The 12,521-nt window shown below is 42.2% G+C and overlaps 2 protein-coding genes across 11 annotated transcripts in view; one reads left to right on the plus strand and one right to left on the minus strand.

Moving 5' to 3' along the window:
* Positions 1-12,521, minus strand: part of LOC306837921 (SRC kinase signaling inhibitor 1-like) — a 91,257-nt gene that overhangs the window by 62,333 nt on the left and 16,403 nt on the right. The gene's annotated exons all lie outside the window — the stretch shown is intronic.
* gosr2 (golgi SNAP receptor complex member 2) overlaps positions 1-12,521 on the plus strand; it is an 87,884-nt gene that overhangs the window by 24,782 nt on the left and 50,581 nt on the right. The gene's annotated exons all lie outside the window — the stretch shown is intronic.

The following is a 12,521-nucleotide window of genomic DNA, read 5'->3' on the forward strand; positions in this document are numbered from 1 at the left end:
ACCTACAGTGTATCTCTCAAACCCCCTTTATGCTTCTATCATAGGTTGTCCCAAGTTCTACTGCATGGAGGCTTACTTAAACGCTGAAATAATATTGCACTAATAGAAAGTAAAAATGGAGGAGCAAATACAAATGAGCTGCTGATTATGCACCAGAGCTCCTCTAAGTAGGTACAAAAAATAACAGTAGGACCAAAGACAGTTTGCACTGCAAATGGTGTGTTTAAAATAGGATTTCACAGTTCTGCATCATTGATTTCTTAATACACTGTTACGCTTGTTTTTTTTAAGTTTTTTTCCGAACCAAAATGATTCATAAATATTGTGAAAGGCTTATACAGTGTATAGACAGGGCTTTACATTTACATCTACGTCAGTGGCTTTCAGAATTTGCTCTCTCAAGGTCTTTTCATCAATCCCCCCTGATGACCGCTGAGTTCTATGACAGCGACGAAGGCAGTCCTCTTTCTTTGAAAACCTGATGCTTGACAAGAGGATGTAGCTGTCATTGTGTTTTCTCAAATAATAGAGAGCTTTTTTTTTTCCAGATTACTGAGAGACTTTAAATTATCTTGACTTTATTCGTCAAAAATCCTGCACAAAACCCTGAAGATGGATTTATGTGTTTTCAATTGTGTAGACTTTTTTTGGGGCACAAAAGAACTACATACAGTCTCCTCCAAATTAGCATTATTAAGTTTAGGAGAGGAGAAAAGAAGAGCCCAGTGTGCTGTGACATTCTAAGCATCTTTTTAGAGACTGTTGGAGAGGCCCAAAGGCAGAGAGGACACATTAGCATTCAGCAGCAGAGAGCAAAGAGACTCAGTCAGGTCTGAAGGAGACCCAAAGGGAGTAGGGCGGCTCTTTGAATAGGAGGCTGGACAGGACTATGTGACATATCGATCGGCTATTGGCCCCGCAGTACTGCACTGTGGGCTCCATCACCATCACGGCTATACTCCGTCACTCTCTCTTTTCAGCTGTTAATTTGTGGTGCTCTGGATCTTAACATTCTGCCCTACTCTTTGGCAGCCATCACACCCAGAAAGAGGTTCACTTCATCAAATTGCTGCTATGACAACAGGAATTTTAACCAATCAGGAATGGGAGGGGGGGTGGGGTTGGGATAATAAAACAGCTAAAATCCACTATAATGTTTCCATTCTGTATGTCTGTAATTTCTCCTCTATGTTGCCCTGAATGCACCTTCTAATCTGTAATAATGTCATACTTCAACACACTCATCCTTGATTTAGCCGCAACACTGACAATGATTTGCTTCATTATAGCATTAATATTTCCAGGATGGCAAATTACGAGCGCTTCCTATATAAGAGGCTTTCCGGCTCCAGCAAGCAGCTTTTTAACTGTTCTTCCTAAGCTTATCAGTCTAAATCCAGGCGTCCTTGTAAGAAAAAAAAAAAGACAAGGTTTCTTCTGACAATCAGACAGCAGAAGCGAGTTCTACAATACAAGAAGTAAAGTTTCTGTTAAGTCTTTGTCCGCGCAGATGTTGATTCGCATAATCTGTGTTCAGTGAAAGACACTGGATCACTAATGAATCCACTAATTGGCTCTGTAATTGGCTGCGGTTAGAGAGACATCTGTATCAAACAGCGAGTTAAAATAGCAGCAGTAATGACCTGCAGTATCTAAAAATGTAGGAAAGGATCAAGATTTTACAAGAGGGGAGAGAGAAGGCGAGATAATGAGCAGGGAAATATCCAAAATGGGTGAAATGGGGGCGAAGGGCCCCTGATAAAATTTAATATTGATCATTCATTTCTGGCTTTGCATGTCACATTAGTTTATCTACGAAGCATAAGTCAGTTTGATTAAAAAGAAATAAATAAATAACATATGTACAATGATGTGATCATCAGCCTAATCTATGATTAAATGAGTCGTAAAATCTCCAGCTCTTCAATCACATTTCTTAATGAACAAAGCATAAGCATCATAGGAGGATTTGAACAGTCATTAATAAAAGTTTCTTAAGGCAACAAATACACTTCTTTGTGTTTTTGAAAGGGGAACAGACACATAGGATTTCGATCATGAATGTGTTGGGACAAGTTGTACAAAACTTTTGAAAAATCAGAGATGGACCTTTATAAGAGATGTTAAATGTTCAGGGAGTGAATGTGATGTAGCTACTGTACATGCAGACATGTACTGGGGGGAATGTGTTCGTGTGGACTGGCAGGTCAGGTCTGCAGGTGCAGAAAGCACGAGTGTGGGCGTACAGTCTGTCTCTTGAGCTAGTAGCTTGCTGCAAGTGGAGCCTGCACGGCCTCACTGCAGCAGAGTGCCGCTTGCAATTAAGAATTTACAAAACGTTTATCGACATTCCAATGCAGTTGTTCCCTGAGACAACAAAAAGCTGAAACTAAAACACACACATTTTCCACTGTACAAATCATATTTCGTCTCTGTAGTTGTTACGGGGCCCTCTGATGGCTAAAGAGAGAAGTTGTGACATCGTTTTTTATACCATTTCAGGTCATTGTTACATTTGTGGCTCTAATTTGCCCTATGATGAGTGACCACTGTGAAGTGAATCATACTTAAGGCTTCCCTGTGGACCAATGTTTTTATGGGCTTTTCCTATCTACATACTGTAGCTCTCTACACTGATGGCAATTGTCTACCCAATCGTTACAAAGTACTCCATTGTTCCACAGGTTGTTTTTACGTGGCACACCAATCCACCAAAAAAGGTTCGAAGCATTGATGTAGCAGACATACAGATGATTAACTGTCTTATCCAGAAATAGAGCTGCCCTCCTTAATCAACATGTTGTCTTCAACATCAATAAGCTCTATACTGTCGCCATAAGAAGTGTGACAAAAAGCTGTCCTCTTGACAAATTACAGTTGTGGCGGTGTTAGATTCATACCTGTAGGTTATCGACATCAAACAGCCTAGAATGTGGTTACAAATCCTTGGTGCACCCCTTTTCTTTCTCATTTCCCATTATCTCTGTATCTTTACCAAAAGCCTAGAAAATGGCTAAAATAAACACTTTAAAACACTTTCTTTCACACGTATGATCTTCTCTCTTCTTTGGTAAACATTGTGATTCCATCACACTACACAGCATTAACAGAAATACAAACATTCTTATTATAGCATCATATCGTTGTATCAAACACTCTGATACTTTTAGGTAGGATAGGTTATTTTCAAAAACTTTTATTTTGAAATTAGCATCCTCTCTGTTCTCCGTCTTCACCCACCAAGCCCCCCCTCTGTGCTCCCTAAAAAGTCCCACCCCTCACTTACATGCAGCGCCATCGGTCCACAAGCAGAGTTCAGCTCATGCTTTGAGTGTGGGCTCGTGCATGCATGGGAATAAGAGGCTTGATTGGTTGATAAAAAACAAACCTTCATCCAACATTGGTTGAAGTTTTTACAGGCTCACAGCTGCTACAGATGACAGATTTTCTATGTTCCTTTTCCAGAGCACATACGATCTTAGTTACTGTCAGGACATAAAAAACAATTTCAAAGTTTTAAACATTTAGAGTGAAGAAGGAGGAAAGCAGAAACGCCCTTACTTTTGCAGTTTACTATATATGTATAAAAATGTAAATGAATTGACATGGACGGACAGACACACACACAAACACACTCTGTATCAAAGATAACATGTTTTTTTTTTTCGTAAAAGACAATTCTTTGGCTCTGGGATCTGATTCATCTCAGGGGAAATCTTGAGCTTTTGCTGTCTCAGCTAAAAATACATTTTTTATGCGCACTCATGACTTTGATCTTCAAGTGTTGTGACAGTGAACAAAATTATTTCATAAGATATAAAAGCTGAAGGCCACCAGGCTGTCATCCCTAAACGTTAGAGCAAACGCCCCTGTTAACAGGTTGGTACAGAACAAGTAATCCTGGCCTCTGTCTGCGGAGGAGTGTGGAGTTATTATTACTTTAAGCCTGACTGATCCAAGAGGAACTCCCAGCCTTTACCTGAGCAGCCCTACTTTCAGTCTGAGCCTCGTCATCGTTCTGCACTCATTAAGCCGAACCACCCATCGAGACTGTGCAGTTTAAAAGAGGAGCTGATATAAATGGTTACGCATAGCATATCTTGTGTTACTGATCCACGCTGACAAAAAAACAAACAAAAGATTGTGATTGAATAAAAAAAAATTCTGATAAAAAAATGAACTATTGAACTTGAGAGCAGAATCTAGGAAGTTCTGTCAGTTTGAAACAGACTGAGAGCGCCAGAAATCCTGACTCTCTTACACTGAATCCCATTAAACTGGAAGGTTGCATAAAGGTCATGTTTTCATAACTTACTGCGATCACGACACTTAAAGCGAGCACATCTCTAGAGGCTCTCAGTGTTCATCATCCTTTGGTCATCGAGACCTTCAGGGAGTGAGATTTAATGGACTCCAATCAAATGCTGCTATCTATCCTGGTTAATCCTCTCTTCTGCTGCAGAGATTCGTCATCTGTCTCCATAAAACCCCCATTGGTCTCCACGGGACTGAGCTGAAACTTGAGAGGCTCGTTCACCTGACTGAATATCAAACCGGAGATCTGATTCCCGGGTTGCTGCAGAGGAGCCGACACCTAAGAGATTCGCGCATGTGATGAGAGCGTCCTCGGGAGTGTGGACGTCCCTGCGCAAGAGCGCGTGTTTTCACCTGGAACATACAAGCAGGTGTAATCATCTCCCATTCCTTCAGGTCACGAGAAAAGCCTCGACATTTGCTTTGTTTGTCTCTTCCACCTGACTGCACAACAGTGTCACTGGCAGAACAAATGAGGGAGCATGCAGAGTGTGCCGAGTGGTAATAATGACTGAGCGAGGGAAATGGGGGATATGGGTAATAGAGGGAGAAGGGTTCAAAAGACAAAACTTGTCGACATAAAGGCAAAATGATACAAAAGATGGGGGATAAAAAGATGATATGAAGGCAAGATGAGATTCAATCTGTCATCTGTTGACAGTCTAGCAAGAGTAGGGGTGCCTGCCCTTGTCATTTTAACATTACCACGATGAAAGCCTGTGTTGTAAACGGCAGAATCACTAAAAGCCAAGGCCATTTGACTGAAAATTGGACAAATGAGATCCTATATATGTACTAATCCTGGTTCCAACAACCCAACCCCCAAACCAAAAGATGAAACACATCAACATACTGACTCCCCTGGCTCAGTGCTTGATCTTATGTGCATGTCTGCTCTTAGTCCTCTACTGTAAGGGATGTGTGAGTGTTAAGGTGTCAAAGGGATGCAGGACGGGACACCCATGGGGCTGGACGTCTAATCCTGTTGCCCTGCCAGGGGGCAAAACAAGAGGAAAGCACTCTGTCCTCTCCCTCTCCTTTCCAGCCCCCTCGCACTTTCCAGCTCGTGGCCCTTCCTCCTTTGTGTGTCTGAGTGGTGATAATGGCAGGCTGTCCGTCACGCAAGGTCTGACCCAGATTCACTCGGTGCGACTGAAGGACAGTGAGTGGTGGTGATGGGGATATCTCAGTCCTTTACCATTTACATTTAGAGCCGCCCACCCCCTAGACAAGGTCGGCAGGAGGCAGCAAATTCAAGGGTGCCATCTATGCAGCGTCTCCTGTCAGTACCTCTACAGGGGAAAAGTAGACCATGGTTTTACTGCCTGTTGTGTTGTGGCAGTCAAACTAGACACAATTCACAAGGAAAAAGACGAGGAGCAGAAAGAGCAGGGTGTCATCTGTATGGTGGCCTTGTAAGGACATCTTAAATACAGCTTGTAAGGCTTAGCTCAACAGTATCAGACATGGGACAACGTTCACAAGTCTAAACTGTGCACTCCGATAAGCACAGCTGAAACGTCAACGATATCCTTTAACACTTCCCGCTAATGTTTTGTTAAAACTTGCTGGGAAACTGTCACTTACTGAAAAGTCCTAATTAAATGAGGAGGAGCTTCGCCTCCACAAAAGTTCACACAAACGCCAGTCTGTTCAACTCTACGCCTCTGAAGAAGTCACACCGTAAACGTTCTTAATAGTGTTGTTTTGCAATTGTGTGTGCACGACAAATGCGAGGGCGAGCTTTTTTGACAACACAAATGAAGAGCAATTCTGTTTTCAGCAGACGTTTGTGTGTAGCCATGGCTTAGTTCTCAATAAAGATTATGCTGTTAGTCGTTTTGCCTTCTCAGTACTCAGCCTCACTCTTTACCAACTGCACATAATTATAGTGTAAATGTGGAAATCAAATCTGTGCATCTCTTACTCAATCATGATCTTCATAATCAATCATAGTACACACAGTTAGCCACAATAGAACCCCGTGAACAATTAAAAGCTGTTGCTAACTGCTCAGACTTCTGATTAATAAGCATCTCATGATGAGGGAGACTGCTGACTGATGTGAGCATGTTTTGGCACTTTCAGGAGGACTGTATGAATGCAGAAGCAATGTATTATCATTCTCTGATGTGCTTTCTAACCTCCATCATCTCATTTTCTGGGTCAGAAAGTTGACTGTCGTTGTCTGACTTGTGATCGTCACTGTGTCACAGCTGGAAACCTTTGATCTGCAGGCTTGTTTGTATTCATGAGATGCCTGCATTGACAATTTATGGTTGAATGTGGGCATGAGGGGCTTTAAAAAAAAAAAAAACACCAGGTAGATTATGATTTGTAAAGAGAATATTCTGTACAGGTGTGTTTGCACATTTTTAGAAATTTGGATCATTTTTCCCACACATGCACTTTTAGTGGGGATTCTTCTACATGTTCAATAAACGAGACCCCTGATCTTTTCTTTCTCTCTTTCAGTTTGCATTCTATTTTCCATCCCCCTTCTCTCCCCCCACTCTCTCTTTCCCTCTCCCTCCCTTCCCCTGTGTCCTTCATTTGTCCTTGCGTGACAGTGCAACAACAGTGTGCTTCACCGTTTCTGTGGGAGGTATCTCTGGGATCCCAGTGTGTGGGAGAGGACTTCTGCCTGGCTCCCCATGTATCTGTCGCTTATCTCGATCATGCACACGCCTTCCATCCATCCCACCGTCTTCCAATCTTTCTCTCTCGGCTGTCACAGGCAGGAAAATATCACTCTTTCATTTCACTCTGCCCAGCTTCTTTTTGTTTTCCGAGCAAAAGGGCATTTCTCAGTCAAACACTGTGAGGACAACTGACTGAGAATCGAGGCGGAGAAATCTTTTTAAAATAAATACTAGCACTACATTTTTGGATAATAATGCTTTTATGTATTATGACTGCAGTTTTATTCAAAAGGCGGCAACGTGAGTCAGCTTTATGAGAGATACTTTATCCATCTTCATATTATTGAACAACCATCATTTTCAGATGAATTCCACTAAAACATCACAAGGAGGTAGCTCAAATTCAGGAAAGATATATACTGTAAATGCATGGAATCTGATGACTCGAACAGCAATTTCAATTGCATCTGGACTGATCAGCAACTGAAAACACACATCTATAGGCTCACTTGGCCATATTAAGTTAAACTAGCATAACAGCTGATAACTTAAGCACAACTGAATCAGAAAAGCTAGCCTGAGCGGTTAGCCTTCTCACGATGCCGTTTTACAAAGAACACACAATTTTGTTTATGTCACGAGCTTTCAAGCGGTGATATTAGCTTGGAAGTTGTTGAATGCTAAAGTAACATAACAGCTGTTTTCTAACGTTCGCTGACAGGGTTACCAGATTGCTGATTTAACTTTAAAATATGACTTCCCTTATTTCAACAGCACTGTAACAAAACTTTTAAATGATCTGAGTTTGTTATCTGCTGCTAAAGAGAGGACACAATTCTGCTGGTAGCTGTTAATCATGATTACCAATTGTCATAATCACTTTCTTTCAACATAATCAGGACTTTCACACAAACACATGTGCATACACACACACACACACACACACACACACACACACACACACACACACACACACACACACACACACACACACACACACACACACACACACACACACACACACACACACACACACACACACCACAGCATCACAGCTTATACAGTATCTGCTGAGAATTCCTCCTGATTGAGGGTGCTATAGCGCCAGATCTAATTAACAGTTTGATTGTCTCGCGGCAGAGGTGGAAGTCATTACCATGGTGTTTCCTTGTGAATGCAGAGAATGGTGTTAAAACTCTGGCAAATGTTTGCTAGGTGGAATCACTGTGGATAAAACTAAATTACACCGGGTCATATTGGAAAAGTATGACATCAGGCCCAATCATGAGGTCGTTTGCAGAGGGAGATTCATTTCTCTGAACTTTTCACAGTTTCACATTTATATCATGATATTGGAAGGAGAAAGAATCACTGCCTTCTCATTTTCCTACCAGATTCTGACTCTCTCGCCAGTTCTCATTCACTTCAAAGTCTTTTGAACATTTTGAATGGGCTGGAGGAGACTAATTAGCCTCCCTGCCTGTACAATCCTGGCCTTTGAAAGAGAGGATAGCAGACAGTGGCTTTAAAAGGGAAGGGAGGAAAACAGGAAGTTGAACATCTTTTCCTCAGTCCTTTTTCAATGATCAATCACAGCATAGATTTCCACATGCATCCCCTCCGTCCGACTTCACTAAAGTCTAAAAAGGATTCTCCAGGACATTAAATGAGCCCCATTGCACATGCAAGACAGATAATTCACACACACACAGAGTGACAGAGACAGAGAGGAGTATGAATACAGGAGCAAAGAGAATCCCAAAGCACAAAAAAAAAAAAAAACACTTTCACACTACTGTGTGAAATGTTCTCTCAGGCTCGCTTGGCAGACAAAGTAGGACTAAATGATGTATGAGAGGCAACAAAGCATGCCAGTTGTTTGTTTTAGATAAATGCTTCACAAATCAAAAGCTAACAAACCTGATCATGGGGAACAAAGACAGATGAAAGTTTTTGGCATTTACGTTAAAAAAACCCCCCCCCCAAGAAAACCTTGTTTTCCACATCACTGTTGCAGTTCAAACCTGCAGGCTGTGTGAAGCTTGGCGCAGATCGATACTTCTGCGACAGTGCAGGATTTTTGAAACGGTATCTTTTTCCAAAAAAAAGTGATTGGCGGGGAATCTCAAGCAGAATGGATACCGGCTTACCTTTTGCAGCAGGATCTCTTTGCCCCAGCACCAACACCTGGCTGAGTGCCGTCCCATCAGAAATGTACACCTGGTAGTCCTCACCATATATCCCCTCCCCCTGCATCGCTAGTAGACGCCCCGTATCCATCCAGTCCACCTGTAATAACCTCCTCAGCTCAGCACAGAGGAACCACCACAGCCAACTGACTTCTGTAATACACCGTTCTCCACAGTACTGGAACTGTCCAACACTATTCTCCCTAAGAAGTTACATCACGCCTCAGTGATTATGAATGATTGTGTTTATAAGAGAAAGTGAAGGTAAAGTATAGCAGAGGCCTCAATACGGTGGCCAACATATTACACAGTGAACACACACAATGAGAGAGCTCCACTAACAGCATCTCCTACCCTTGTTTTCTTCTTTACACACACACACACACACACTACTATACATTCTTTCAACATCTGCGCTCTTCACCAGCAGCACGCTTATTCACGCTCAGGATTGGAGACGAGCGCTCGGGGCTGCAGAAGCACTTCCCTCTTCTTTCCTTTTTCTCTCTCTTCCTTGATCTCGCTCTTTCCATCGTTCTCTTTCTGCGTCTGAAAGGTTTTCTGTGAAAGGGCCCGAGATGAAAGGCTGCCCTCAATGGGAGCGTGATTGCAGAGACAGCGCTCGAGGCTCGAGGTGTTACCAGAATTGCTCGCTCAGAGCCGCTCCACCCCTAGGAAGATGTGCACTGCAATCGTCCGCTGTTTGTGCGACATCAGAGAGAGGCTCAGGTTAACGGTAGCTGTTTCACGCAGGCATATATTCCAGCCGTGTGCGGACAACATTCGTAGACAGGAAACCACCTGAATAAACGTCATTATGACTGATTCAAGTTCAGATTTATGTCAGTGGAATCTGTAGAGGTAAGGAAAAGTATCAGCCGCCTGACAGGAACTAACACGCACACAGAGCTGAGGGAAGAAAAGTGTAAAGAGAACAAGTGGAGTTCGTTTTTTTTTTTATAAACTTTACATAAAACACAAAACTTGAGGCGAGCAGTTCCTTCAATGTCGTCAACCATTTCTAATGATGTTCCAGGTTTATCTTTAGTCCACATAGCCAGTCTTCTGATTGTAGAATCAATTTTCACAAAGCTCACCATCTTAGGTTGCCTGTGACTCAGACACAGCACTTCACCATGCGAGCTACAGTTGTAGCCTCTGAAATGTAATAATCAGTGGCCTATTTTGGCCGTTAATGGCCCTGTTTATGTGGCTGCAGCTTTAAGGAGCGGCAGGAAGAGGTGCTGCTAATAATACACTCACATCAAATCTGTAGTCGAGCGTCATGCCGGTGTGTCTGTAAGTGAAGCAGCTTCGCCTGTTAGCCGATACATTTTTACGTGGACACACAGACTCCGCACGCACAGTGGTCAGTTGTCTGATGACTGATACTGACATCAGACTTTGGAAACAAGAGACCGAGCATTGTCGGTTTTGCATCCAACAACACAAAAGTAGCAGCATGGCGTGCATCAGGTTACTTGACTGACATCGTACGCCGCACGTCAGACTACATGTATACTTCATATTAGACCAGAAACAAAGATTCAGTCTCCCTTCACTTTACAAGACGTCTGTTTTAAATACATCATTCCCTCATCCTCTAAATCTAAAACACCTGTGCAAAAGCCAAGGTACAGTTATTGACTGTTCTTCTTCTTCTTTGGCAACAGAAAACCAACAAAGAAGAATTTATGTAACATAAAAACAAGCTGAGCACGACAAAAAGAAAACTCTCAGCCCACCAGAGGCTTAAGAGAAAGATTGATTTTTTTAAATTTATTTTTCTTCAAATTAAACCGCTTCATTATGTTTTCTCTTTGAGAGAAGGAGACCTCTACGGACAATTCAGCTCTACGTTTTTACCTGAGGAAGGTAAACACTGAAGGATATCAAGACTTGCTTTCTAAAGCTTCCTGCTAATATCTAGTAAAAGGCCAGGGGAATAGAGCAGACAGCATGACCTAAGTGTTGTCTTCTGTAAAGTCCTTGGGCAGGAAGCAGCACAGACCAGACACTGGGCACTAGACTGACAAAATTGCCAGGAGGAGAAGATTTATAGCCTTAAAACCCCAGACAGTAAAAATCTATATTCACCTCTCTCTGTGGTGAGAGGAAATGTTCTTGAGAAATCAAGGATCACTTTGCCTCTTGTGGGTAAAAAGCCACCAGAAAAGCAGAGTTTGGAATCAATGTGAAGGGTGCAGTGTCGTGTCTGTATGCAGCTGGCCTGCAGCTTTCAAGAGTGCAGACACTGATTGTGACGGGTGTTTAGGAAAAGGACTGATAATGACAGGATGCGAAAACATAACATCCAAAACGTGAAAGACGTGTGTTGAAAAAGAAACTCTTCTGTTTCAGCTGCACATTCTTTACAAATCAGAAATGCTTGACAAAAAACTTCACTTGGTGTTTTCCTTCACTTGATGTGAGCAGGCTTGGTAAAAATGAGAAGAGATAAGAGTTGAAATGAAAAGTGAAACACTGAAAAGCCATTTTCAGACTTAATTACCTCTTACACGCACAAAATAGAGGCACGGAGAAGCACAGACAGTTCTCCTCAATATGTCCTCGTAATAGCAACGGCATGTCCTTGTCTGTGATATAATAATAGAGGCTGTAGGTCGATAATGCAGAGTGATGTTGCTGTAATTTAACCCTGAAGCTTCTTTCCTGCAGGCTCAGGGTTAATATAAAAAGCGGAAAGATGCTGCAGTGGGAGTGATTAAAAATCTTCAGATCATGTGACTGAAGTAAAGTGAGCGGCGTGCCAGATTTATGGCACGTGTGTGTGTGTGTCATGATGAGACATGAGATGTAGCACGTAGTGAGTTTGATTTCCACGAGCCCGTGTCAGGCGATAAAAGAGAAAGATGGAGCGCTGAAGCATCTGCGTCTCTGCTGATGATTATGCACAAAATGGCTACGGCAAAAGTCAGCTGTCAAATCTCGAGAGAGACAGACAATTAGCCTCTTAATCCCGTGGATAATGTGCAAACACAAAGTCACATAGACAAACAGCCCCGCTAACACCTATTCATATATTTGAGAGCAAAAAGGGGATTATCAGCGCAATTGTTCTAAATGCCTCTCTCAACTCCAATCTGTCAGAAAAATGTCTTTTTTTAAGCTACAGTTCAATTAAAGTCATTATATGTCAGAGAAGGACGTACAATGTGATGATTGGTGTAATGATGGTGAAAAAAACAGACATCATGAGACACAGGTGCAAAGAGAGAATCAGGCAGCTCGAGGACAAATATGCAGCCGGAAGTGTGTTATCATTCCAGACCCATGAACTCTTAGAGACAGCTCTATTCATTCAATGAAGGTGTCGCCATCAAATCTATTTTTCTGGATTGTTCTGGATTTAAAA

Source organism: Symphodus melops (assembly GCF_947650265.1).
Source record: "Symphodus melops genome assembly, chromosome: 17".
Lineage (NCBI taxonomy): Eukaryota > Metazoa > Chordata > Actinopteri > Labriformes > Labridae > Symphodus > Symphodus melops.